The following is a 12,606-nucleotide window of genomic DNA, read 5'->3' as shown; positions in this document are numbered from 1 at the left end:
GGCGAAGCAACTGAATTTCGGCGAAGGGGGCGCAACTTTGGGGCGGGCGCTAAAGTCGGGCGGGCGCTAACGTTAGCGCCCCAAAACTAGCAAAACTGAATTTCTAGGCCATACTGCCTTTTATATAACTTCTTAAAGTTGTATCCCTATCTTGGATACAGATCTTTCCACATCCAATGACTTACATATCGTCCCTCTCTCTCTCTCTCTGTTACATCATCATCATAAATAAGTAAAAACTAAATTTTAAAATCCTTTAAGATGATTACCTGCCAAATTAAGTATGCTTATTATAAAAGACTCCACTTTTTTGTGAAATGTGGGCTGAAAAAATGTTATTATCACATTCCAAGTTGTTAATATGTGCACAGGACCTCGTTGTGATGTCCCCAGCTAAATAATTGACATTCTCTCCTTTGACTTAGTGCAAAAGTGGTCATGTGCTAATGCTCCAGGCATGTGTGTGCGCACTGTGCTAATTGAAAGTGCAATTATAATGCATATATATGATGCAGACATCATTAGAAATGGTCAGGATATGATTCAAATATAAATGACAAGGCCTAGATTTCCTGTTCCACTCGTCCACCACAGCCCCCACTACCCCCCCGCACATTCCCACTTTTACATAGAAATAAACATGTGTCAGAATTTACTGTAGCCGGCGAACAAACGGTGCTCACCATTCGTTGAACTTGCCCTTGCCCGTTTAATTTCTGTGACCCATGCACTTGAAGTTGCTGTAAATTAGAAATCGAAACGGCGCGGCGCCCTCTACAGGGGACCTGGGACCTGTGCGAACAGGCCAAGCAACTGTGGGTCTCCTTAACCAATCAGATTGAAATATTGTTAATGAACAGTGCAGAGTCTGAGCCAGGAAGTGTAAGTTAGAATAGTGAATTAATTATCAAATCAGGAATAGAAAGTCAAATAAAGAAAGAGAAAGAATGAAATAACAACAGAAAATGCTGGAAACACTCAGCAGGCCAGGCAGCATCTGTGGAGAGAGAAACAGAGTTAACATTTCAGGCCTGTGACCCTTCGAGAGAAAGAATGATTGGATTAAGAGAGTAAAAAAGAGACAGGAAAAAAATGTAATTTAATTTTTTTTTAATCTCCAATAACAATTAAATCTGAAGGAATGAGACTCCACATTTGTAAAAGTTCATTTTCAGTGCCAGCGAGGTTGTTTGACAGTAATTAAGACTGATCCCGCTGTTAAAAAGGGTACTTAGCCTGAAATGGACAAGCCCTAACTTTCTGTGGTGAGTTTAGTCTGTATCTACACTTAAGTACAGGATTTTCACATCATTCAATACATTTGAATGGGGAGCCAGATGGCGAGATGTCAGTTAAGCGCAGTTTATGGAGTAGCGGCTCATCTCGGACAGCAACTTCCAGATTTTCGTGTTTAACTGCGAATCTGCCCTCGGCTGAAGTTGCTGTCTGATTTGTGCATTATTAACGGTGAGTGCCGTTAGCCTCATCGTTATTTTTACAGTAAATTCTGGCCTATTAAAATACATAGAAGTTACAACATGGAAACAGGCCATTCATCCCAACCGGTCTGTGGCAGCATTTAAATTCCACACAAGCAAATAGTTCTAATCATATTTACCTACTCTGTTCCAATATCGACTTTTCCTTCATCCACCTATCAAATCTGTTCTTGAAAGTTGACTTTGTTTCTGCCTCAGCCACAAACCCTGGAACCCTGTAAAAGTATCCTCCGGACTCAAAGGAAAACCGTAAACAATGCATGCAGGGCAGAACTAGGCCAATATCCATTAATAATCACTATCCAAAAAAGAGCCACCAAATTTTGGAAACACCTAGAAATGAGCAACCCCCAATGCTATCATTACGAAGCCCTGAAATGCCAAGAGAGGACCATAAAGAAGAATACCCTCAGTCAACTAGTCCTGGGACTCAGTGAAGTAACTACTAACACTACCAACAATAACCAGCCCCAGGACAGTGACAGCGTAACACAAAGAATTCGACCCAACACAATCGTCACTAAGCAAAAGGAAAAATATCTGTCATATTGGGCAGAAACAACAAAAACCCAAAGCAAACTCAATTGCTACTTGGCCCTAAACAGACAATACAACATGGCTGATTACCTGACCATGGTAAAGGATAGCAAACTGAGAAAAACTTTGACAATGTACAGACTTAGTGAACATAACCTGGCGATCGAAAAAGGTAGACACAGGCAGACCCGGCTACCAAGAGAGGACAGGATATGCTCTCACTGCAGTCAGGGAGTGGTGGAGACAGAGATGCACTTCCTCACAGCTTGTAGAAAATATCAGGGCATAAGGGAGAATTTCTACCCAAAATTCACAAAAATATGCCCGGAATTCAGAAATTTGAATGATGACCAAAAACTCCCCTACCTACTAGGGGAAGAGAGAAATTGTGTAACACTAGCGGCACACTATGTTACAGCTTGCCATAAACAGAGGGACAACCACTAAATATAAGAAAAGAGTATATATAAATTATATGAAAGTATATTTATACACTCAGGGATATATCTGTTTATACACTGTATGGATAGATCTGTATTTTTGTGAACAAACATGAATGTTTTTCGATGCTTTGGCAACATAAGATGTAACTTGTCATGCCAATAAAGCAATTTGAATTGAATTGAATTGAATTGAATTCCATGGCCTCAAGTTCTCTATGTAAAGAAGTTTCTCCTGCTCTCAGTTATAACTCTCTTACATGTAATCTTGTATCTATGGCCACTCGTTCTTGACCCCTCAACCACTGGAAACAGTCTGCTTCTATCCACCCTGACCAATCCTTTTATAATTTTACACACCTCTATGATATCACCCTGTAATCTGCGTAGTTCTAACGAAAAAAGAACCGATTTTTCAAGTATTTCTTCAGGCAAATCTAGGTATGTGGGGTTACGTCCCTGCCTCCTCCAGCTCCCCCTCTTTCCTGCTTCCTGGGATCAGCGGTAGATATGGATGAGCATATTACAATTAAATGTAAGTCAGGGAAGTATGTTCTCCGATGTATTTCCTACAATTTACCTGGTTTGAACACTGGACACAAGAAGGCATCCAACATTCTCCAGCAAGGAAGTATGCTAACACTTTATAAATCACTGATTAGGCCTCAGCTGGAGTATTGTGTCCAATTCTGGGCACCACACTTTAGGAAGGATGTTAAGGCCTTGGAGAGGGTGCGGAGGAAATTTATTAGAATGGTGTAGCGGTACCACCGAGTGTCCCTTACTTATTATACATAATTCCCTTTAACTTAATGATGTATATATATATATATAGTTTACCTGTACGGGGCGTTGCCCCTTTAAGAACGCGACCTAACGCGATGACACGGGCAAACGCGATGACGCGGGTAAACATGAGCCGGCTCAGCTCAGCCTCCCGCTCCCACGGCAATCGCCGGCCCAGCTCGGCCTCCCGCTCCCGCGGCAATTGCCAGCCCAGCTCGGCCTCCCGCTCCCGTGGCAATCGCCGGCCCAGCTCGGCCTCCCGCTCCCGCAACTTCGGCCGCAATGGCCAACTCCAATGCCGGGTGCTGGGTAAATGTGATAACGTCATCACGCAATTCACGTGACCGCCCCAAGTGCGGGCAAACGTGATGACATCACGTCGCAAGTCACGTGGCGCCCCAAGCGCGGGAAAACGCGAGCAACGCGATGACGTCACAACGCAAACGCGATGACGTCATCGCGCAAACCTCCGGACTGCCTAGTCAGTCCTCGTGGCGTCCCCACTGGGGAAAGACCTGTTCCACGACTCTCCTGCATTGTTCTACATTGTTTGCTGTACTTCATCTAATTCAACATTAAAATCCTGTTTGTTGTTCTTCCGAGTCAAGCTCCGTTATTTGTTAGGAATACACCTATTCCTACATTGGTGACCCAACGACGTGAGGACGGGAATTCATCAAAACCTACAATTGGTGACCCCGTTTTCTGTGAACATTTTTCACGGAAACAGCGCACAGCCTGAACCCCATCACTGTGAACGATTTCACAGAGGAAGAGCACGGCGAACAACATCCGACAAGCAACAACCGACGAACACCAATTCCTGCAATTGCTGACCAACGACGGATGGTGACCCCGTCTTTGCGAACGTATTCGCAAAGGAAGCGCAGCCTGGAGGTGATCCCGTTTTTTACGAACGTAACGCAGCCGGACCCCGATTTTTGTGAACGATTTTCACAAAAGAAGCACGCCATGGAAGCATCAGCCATTTCGCTGTCGCTACCGCAATTCAGGGAGCAGCAACCGCCCTCGTGCTTTCTTCAGGTAGAAGCCCTGTTCGCCAAGAACATCGATGCGGCGCAGACCAACGAGGTCTCCGTATTCGTCAGCTCTACAGCCTTACGGATCGTCCGCCTCCACGACATCTCCCAATGCAACAGCAAGTATACATCCCTCCAAGCGCGGGTTCCGCAGGTTTTTGGGCCCACAAGATCGGAGCGCGCCCCCGCGGAGATGCCACAAGGACTCGCTCCTCACGAACTACGAGGACGCACTCCTCACGAACCACGAGGACCCATCCCTCACGAACCACGAGGACTCGCTCCTCACGAACCACGAGGACCCATCCCTCGCGAACCACGAGGACCCATCCCTCGCGAACCACGAGGACCCATCCCTCGTGAAACACAAAGACTCATTCCCCGCCGACGACGCACCAGCCCATCAGCCTGCTGGTTGTGTTTTCTACCATGCTTTTCAGCGCAAAAGCGAAGCGTTGCCATCCTCCCGGCAGTTTTCCTCCTAAATCAACAATAACTAGAAGCGTTGCCGCCCTCTCTTCAGTGTTCCCCTCAACAAATGCAAACTATCACTGCAAACATCGACGACGGGTCCAACGGGCATCCCGCGGCCGCGATCGGCTACGCGAAAGTTGCTGTCATCACTGATGACTGATCAACGCAGCAACGGCTCACGCTCTTTTGTGTTACCGTCTTAGCACTACAGCACGCACCGTTCCGTGCGTTCCAGACTGCCGCAGAGTTCGCTCACCTGTCGGCGAGTTCACCGAACTCGCCCGCCAAGTCCTCCTGGATCGCCCGTTCGGCGTTCCTGCAGATTTCGTCAGACTGGGGACTTCTTCCAACATCATCAGAGCCATGGTCCACGTCTGCCCAACCTGTCCGTCACTATGACGCGGCCTGCTGTTTCGCCCCAGCGCCCGCTTTGACCCATGGGCGGCAGAGGTCACGCATCTCCACGGTCCTTCGCATGGCTGAATACGTTTATTCGCCATGACGCCACGGTCCTTCGCACGGTTGGATACGTTTTATTCACCGCGACGCACGCAAGGATCCGCTCACGACCAGCACCTTTTGACCTCGCCCGCCAAGTCCAGACAGCACGACCGCCGAGACCGCCGACCACCCATCGTCGTTGCAGCACACCAGTTATGATCGTCCGCCTGACCACCAGCCACCCAACAGTCTCCATCTCGAGACTGCAGGAGTCGTTCGGGCAGGCTCGTCGGACTACCTCACCTTTTGCCGTTCATTAAAGCGAATTCTGGGGGGGCGCATGTAGCGGTACCACCGAGTGTCCCTTACTTATTATACATAATTCCCTTTTACTTAACGATGTACATATATAGTTTACCTGTACGGGGCGTTGCCCCTTTAAGAACGCGACCTAACGTGATGGCGCGGGCAAACGCGATGACGCGGGTAAACGCGAGCCGGCTCAGCTTAGCCTCCCGCTCCCGCGGCAATTGCCGGCCCAGCTCGGCCTCCCGCTCCCGCGGCAATCGCCGGCCCAGCTCGGCCTGCCGCTCCCGCGGCAATCACCGGCCCAGCTCGGCATCCCGCTCCCGCGACTTCGGCCGCAACGGCCAGCTCCAATGCCGGGTGCCGGGTAAATGTGATAACGTCATCACACAATTCACGTGACCGCCCCAAGCGCGGGCAAACGCGATGATGTCACGTCGCAAGTCACGTGACACCCCAAACGTGGGAAAACGCGAGCAACGTGATGACGTCATGACACAAACGCGATGATGTCATCGCGCAAACCTCCGGACTGCCTAGTCAGTCCTCGTGGCGTCCCCACTGGGGAAAGACCTGTTCCACGACTCTCCTGCATCGTTCTACGTTGTTTGCTGTACTTCATCTAATTCAACATTAAAATCCTGTTTGTTGTTCTTCCGAGTCAAGCTCCGTTATTTGTTAGGAATACACCTATTCCTACAGTGTCAGCTATGGCTCAGTTGGTAGCACACTTGCTTCTGAGTCAGAAGGTTGTGGGTTCACAGTCCCACTCCAGAAACATGAGCACAAAAATCTAGGCTGACACTTCAGTGCAGTCCTTGAGGGAGTGCAGCACTGTTGGAGGTGCCGTCTTTTGGATGAGGCGTTAAACCGAAGCCCTGTCTGCACTCAGGTGGACCTGAAAGATCCCACAACACTATTTTGAAGAGGAGCAGGGGAGTTATCCCCTGTGTCCTGGCCAATATTTATCCCTCAGTCAACATCTCTAAAAACAGATTATCTGGTCATTATCACTTTGCTGTTTGTGGGAGCTTGCTGAGCGCAAATTGGCTGCCGGATTTCCTACATTACAGCAGTGACGACACTTCAAAAATTCTTCACTGACTGTAAAGGTCATGAAAGACACTATATAAATGCAAGTCTTTCTTTTCTTTTCACCTGGGATGAGTGACTTCGGTTACATGGAGATATTAGAGAAGCTGGGATTGTTCTCCTTAGAGCAGAGAAGATTAAGGGAAGATTTAATAGAGGTGTCCAAAATTATGAGGAGGCTTGATAGAAGAAACTGTTTCCACTGGAAAAAGGGTCGATAACCAGAGGACACAGATTGAAGATAATTTTAAGAAAAGAACCAGAGAGGGGAATGAGGGAAAAATAATTACGCAGCAAGTTGTTGTGATCTGGAATGCACTGCCTGAAAGGGTGGTGGAAGCTGATTTAAAAGTAACTTTCAAAAGGGAATTAGATAAATACTTGAAGTGGAGAAAATTACAGGGCTATGGGGAAAGAGCAGGGGAGTGGGACTAATCGGATTGTTCTGACAAAGAGCCGGCACATGGTCTCCTTCTGTGCTGTAAGATTCTATGGGCTAGAAATTCACCTCCTTTGCACCTCCTGTTACTGCCTCCGGGGACGATAATGGGGCACAACCGGGCGTGGCGAGAGTACCGACGCCCGCAAAATTCCTATCGAGGTTTGCGGCCGCGGTAACCCCCAGCGCCACGATCTCCTGCGCCCGGAGATCGTGATGTCATCGTGATGCACATCGCCCCGGTAGCGCCCCGGACCCGGAATTCGGTTCTGCACCTGCAGCATTGCCGAGCGACAACACCGACAGCTGCAGGAGGTGTTGTCAGGGAGGCCGGCCGCTTGGGGAGCTGTGGTGAAATAAGTCTTATAAGTATATACCTTATTCTACCTGTGTATAGTTTCCTATTGTAATCTATTGTAACCCTGCTGTTTTCTTGGTTGGCCAGGAATGCTGATGTACTGTATACCACTCTGCTGTGCCATTGATTGTCCTGATTCTGTTACTTCGCCCCTGGCTCCGCCTCCTAGCAGTTCTGAGAAGCTGGTCAGTAGGCTAACATGTGTGTTCTGTTCTGTCCAGTTCTAAGCTAATAAAAGCCAACTGTTTGAGTTATAACTACCAGTCTCTGTAGTTATTTAAGGTACATCAGGAGCGCGATTTAAAGTTGACGATGGTTACGTGAAAACATTTTTTTTAATGCCTTACATCCATTTTTCAGCATTTTCTTCGGCCACGATCGATCAGCCCTGCACTCTGCTAGAGTGCTTGGGGCTGATTGTGTTGGGTCACGGCTGCCGTCGGCGACGAAGGACCTCGATTTAATGCAGAGCCTGCAGCGATGGCCCTTCCCTTTAAGGAAGGGAAGGAGCCTCCGTTCCTGGCAGCGCCGCCCTCGACATTGGACAGCGCTGCACTGCTACCGCCCCTCTTGCCGAACTTTAGCGCTCCAAGGGAAGTGGTAGCGCTTGATTTAGCATTCCACTTCCTTCCTGGAACGCTAACAGCCAATTTACTGGAAGCTCACAATCATTAGCACCTGGCACTAATTTTTCAAGATTTCAAAAGTTAGCGCCCTAAATGGGCCACGACCAAATTTCTCCCCCTATGATTCTAAGCGGAAGCGAATACTGAAAAGTGTTTTTGCAGCCAGGGCCTGTGCAAGTGTTCAGAGTGTGGCCTTGCACAGGCAATAGAGGAGGCCTCAAGTTATATTTTATTAATTTTGCGAGCAGGACAGAGAGACTGTTTCAAATGCTAATGACACTGAAGGCGGATGGTCAGCCAGGATCAGGAGCACATCTCTGTGACAAGTGAAAGTCGCACTTAATCACCCAGGGAAGTGCCTCATATAAAGGAGGGAAGAAGATTCAGGCCTCCAGTTCACAACCACAACGCATCAGAAAGTAACATTTTGCAGACCACGGGGTTAAAATGAAAAGCATCCGGGTGGTGGTTAAGCATAAAACATAACTCTAAGACAAGCACACCCACAATTTTCCAATATGCTGGTAGCTGACGAGATTCTTCTGATTGGCATATACCCAATAAACTGAGGCTATAGAATATCTTGTAATGCGAGCTCTGTTTGAAAGTATGTCTTGGAGTTAGCATTCTAACATTTATTCTGTTTCTATCCTTGTACTTACAGCAGATGGCAAAACACTGCTATTGGCTCTCTGCTGACCTGGAGCCTGAAGGGGTAGTTGTCCTTGGTCACCCACGTCCTGTCTTTGGCCTGCCCCTGCCGACCCTCCAGTCAGCATTGGTTTGGTGGCAAGCCAAAGTGCCATGTTTCTCTAGGCACCCGTGCATTCCAACATCCCTATCTCCAACCTATCTTTCCACTCTAAGGTCCTCAAATAGGTTCTTGCTTTCCACTCTCTGTCCATCTCTCCTGAAACTTCCTGTTCAAATTTCTTCAGTCCAGCTTCCAACCTTATCCTAGCATCAAAACAGCCGTATTCAAAATCACAAATAAGAACCTCTGTGACTGTGATCTTGATACATTATCCATTCTGCAGTCTTGAACACAGTTGATCCACTCCATCCTCCTTCAACACATCTTCTCCATCATCCAGTTCTGTGGTGTTGCCTTCTTGGTTTAATTCCTACTTTTCAGAACATAGCCAGTTTATGACCAGCAATGTCGTCTCTTCCTGTGTTCCCTAAAAAATCTTTCCGTGGCTTCCTCCTCTTCCTTATCTAAATGCATTTCTCACTGACATCGTCCGGAGGCACAGGATCAGCTTTTACAAGTATGCTTATGACCCCGAGCTCTACCTCTCCAACACCTCTCTCGACTCCTCGACTGCATCTGTGCTCAGACTGCTCATGTGACATCAATTCTGGAAAAGTCACAGCTTCCATCAGGTCAATATCAGGGAGATTGAAGCCAACATCTTCAGCCCTTACCATAAACTCTGCTCCATTACTACTGACTCCTCCCCAGGCACTGTATCAGGCTGAATCAGACTGTTTACCACCCTGGCATCCTGTTTGACCCTGGGTTGAGCTTTAAATCCCTCATCCTATCCATCATCATTAAGATTGTTTACTTCCATCTCTTGAGTATTGTCTGTTTCCACCCCTACCTCAGTGTCACCAAGGTTCCAACCCTTATGCATGCCTTTGTTACCTCAAGACTCAACGGGCTCGATTTTAACGCAGCCGACAGGCGGGCTTTTAGGCGTGCGGGGGGGTTAAAATCACAAAACCTGGGGGTCGGGACCTCCCCCCCCCCGCCTGGTTCCCGCCTCCATGCCATTTTAACCTATGTGTGTCTGATTGACCCGAATCAGTCCCGCCTGCAACAGGCAGGACTGGTCTTTAGGGCCCTTAAACAGCACTGATTGGCCTTTATAATTCCATTTTAACAGGCCCTTGCCTGTTTAACCCTTTTCCCACGTAAAACGCGCCTGGTGGGGATCACGCCTGTGAAACCTGGCGTGAACACTATTGGCTTGCTGACTATCAGCTGCAGGTCCAACATTAAAGAGGATATTTGATCAGTCATCATTTGCAGGTGGCAGGACTTTGTTGTCTCAGGTCTGGGGCAACTTTTACCAGGCTTAACCACACCTGTGGAAGGTTGGAGCCTCACACATTTCTCTAGTGTGACCTCCTGCGAGACCCCTCTCGCCACCCTCACTCAGCGCTTCCTCAACTGAGGCACCTACCAGAAGCATGGGAGGCCTCTTTTTCCTTCCCCTCTTGGCATTAGAGGACCTCCAGCCCCATTCGCGAAAAGACACACGCCACAACTGCAGAAGTTGCCATCAGAATTTTTATGAGAAACAAACTGATGGCATTTTTACAAAATACACAGCATTTCACCCAAGTGACTACCCTTGTGACTATTTGTGCTTTATTTTCCTCTTACGTGTGCTCTTAAGTAGTGGTTCCCCTGTGGCTTCAGCAGATGTGGTGGCCCCTGTTGTATCCGTGCGTTAATGGAGACACGGAATGCAGGAGTTGGTTTAACAGGTGTTTACTGAACAAAGTCTGGAGGTGAACTAAAAGATACAAGACGCTATACAGGCTTATATACCGGAGTGGTCACTAACGGTATTACAGTACACAGGGGCTCTTAAAGGTACATACACTACAATTCCTCCCCTTTTAGATAATTAGTACATAACATTTTAAGTAATCATTAATTAACATGTTTACAAGAACAATAATCTACACATTTGCTGCAGTTAATCAATTATAAGTCAGTCTCTCTGGAGGCTTCCTGACTCGGTCCGGATAACGCCTCGGTGGTGTAGTACTTTTCGGTGGTGTAGTAGGTTCTTTTGGCAAGGTCGATTCGGCTTGAATGCCAGTGTCGGGTTCATCTGGTTCCAGTATCACCGGATCAGAGGTAGATACTATGGGTATCTCTGCTTCATCATTAGGCGTATAGAGTTGTGGTGTAGGTTGTCCCTTTTCGGATGACTCTATGATCTGGTCAGCATGGCACCTTATTATGCTTTCACCAATGTCCACCGTATATATCAGCGGTCCTAGTCATGTGCAAATAGTTCCAGGCTGCCATTTCTCGGTACGGCAGTCCTGGGCCAAAACTTGTTGACCTATCTGGAAGGTTCTAGTTGGCCTTTCATTCATGCCTTGAAATTGATGGTTCTCTACGTCCCTTCTGATGTTTGGCTTGATCAAATCCAGCCGGCATCTTAGTCTTCTATTGAAAAACATCATGGCGGGAGTTTGGTTTGTAACCACATGTGTTGCATTCCTGTATGCAAACAACAAGTTATCTACCTTATGTTGTAGATTTATGTCTTCATTACCCATGGCCTTTATGGCCTTCTTGAAGGTCTGGACAAACCTTTCAGCTAATCCATTGGTGGCGGGATGGTATGGGGCGGACGTGTAGTGCTTAACCCCATTGTTTTTTAAGAACTTCCTGAATTCTTCAGACACAAATTGCGGTCCATTATCAGAACAGATCTGTTCAGGCAGCCCATTCCTGGCAAATATGGTCCTTAATACTGTGATGGTTTTTTCCGTCGTGGTGGAGGACATCTTTATTACCTCCGGCCACTTGGAGTGTGCATCAACCGCGATTAAGAACATTGAGTCCATAAATGGACCAGCAAAGTCGATATGTACCCTTTGCCATGGAGATGAGGGCCACTCCCATGGATGTAGAGGGGCTTGTGGTGGGGCGTTTTGGACCTTCTGGCATCCTAGACAGCTCTTGGTCATTTCTTCGATGTCTCCATCGATACCTGGCCACCACACAAACGCTCTGGCTAGGTTCTTCATTTTCACTCCACCCAGATGCCCCTCGTGAAGCTCCTTTAGCACTTTATCCTGGAGTTTGGGTGGAAACACCACTCTGGATCCACACATCAAGGTTCCTCGGCACACTGACAGCTGTTCCCTTCTTTGCGAGAATGCTGGCAACAGTGGTTCGCCATGTGCTGGCCATCCCTTCACCGTTAAATCGTAGACTCGTGAGAGAGTCGGGTCATTTCTCGTTTCCTTTTCAATAGTAGAATTTGTTACTGGTAGACATTCTACTATGGTTGAGTGGAACATCTCCACTGGGTCCACTGTAGGTGCCTCTTCTACCGTTGGCAACAGTAGGCGCGATAAACCGTCAGCATTCCCATGCTGTTTTGATCCTTTGTATTCTATGTCATATTGGTGTGCCCCTAGGAAAAGGGACCACCTCTGTAGCCTTTGCGCTGTCATAATGGGAACGCCCTTTTTAGGGTTGAATATGGAGACGAGGGGTTGATGGTCAGTCAACAAGGTAAATTTTTGTCCATGTAGGTAATGGTTGAATTTCTTCACTCCCCACACCAGGCTGAGTGCTTCCCTGTCGATCTGGGCATAGTTACACTCAGCTGAGTTCAATGAGCGTGACGCAAAAGCTATCTGCCGCTCCGAGCCATCAGGGAATCTATGCGATAATACCGCTCCTACGCCGTAAGGGGATGCATCGCACGCCAGTCTGATTGGCAGTGATGGGTTGTAATGAGCCAACACTTCCTTGGACGTGATCAAGCCTTTGCATTTATGGAAGGCACGTTTACAGTCTTCGC

The sequence above is a fragment of the Somniosus microcephalus genome, chromosome 2 (assembly GCF_052327205.1).
Source record: "Somniosus microcephalus isolate GS21.2 chromosome 2, FLI_Smic_1.0, whole genome shotgun sequence".
In the NCBI taxonomy this organism is placed as follows: domain Eukaryota; kingdom Metazoa; phylum Chordata; class Chondrichthyes; order Squaliformes; family Somniosidae; genus Somniosus; species Somniosus microcephalus.
Note: the sequence above shows the minus strand (reverse complement) of the source record.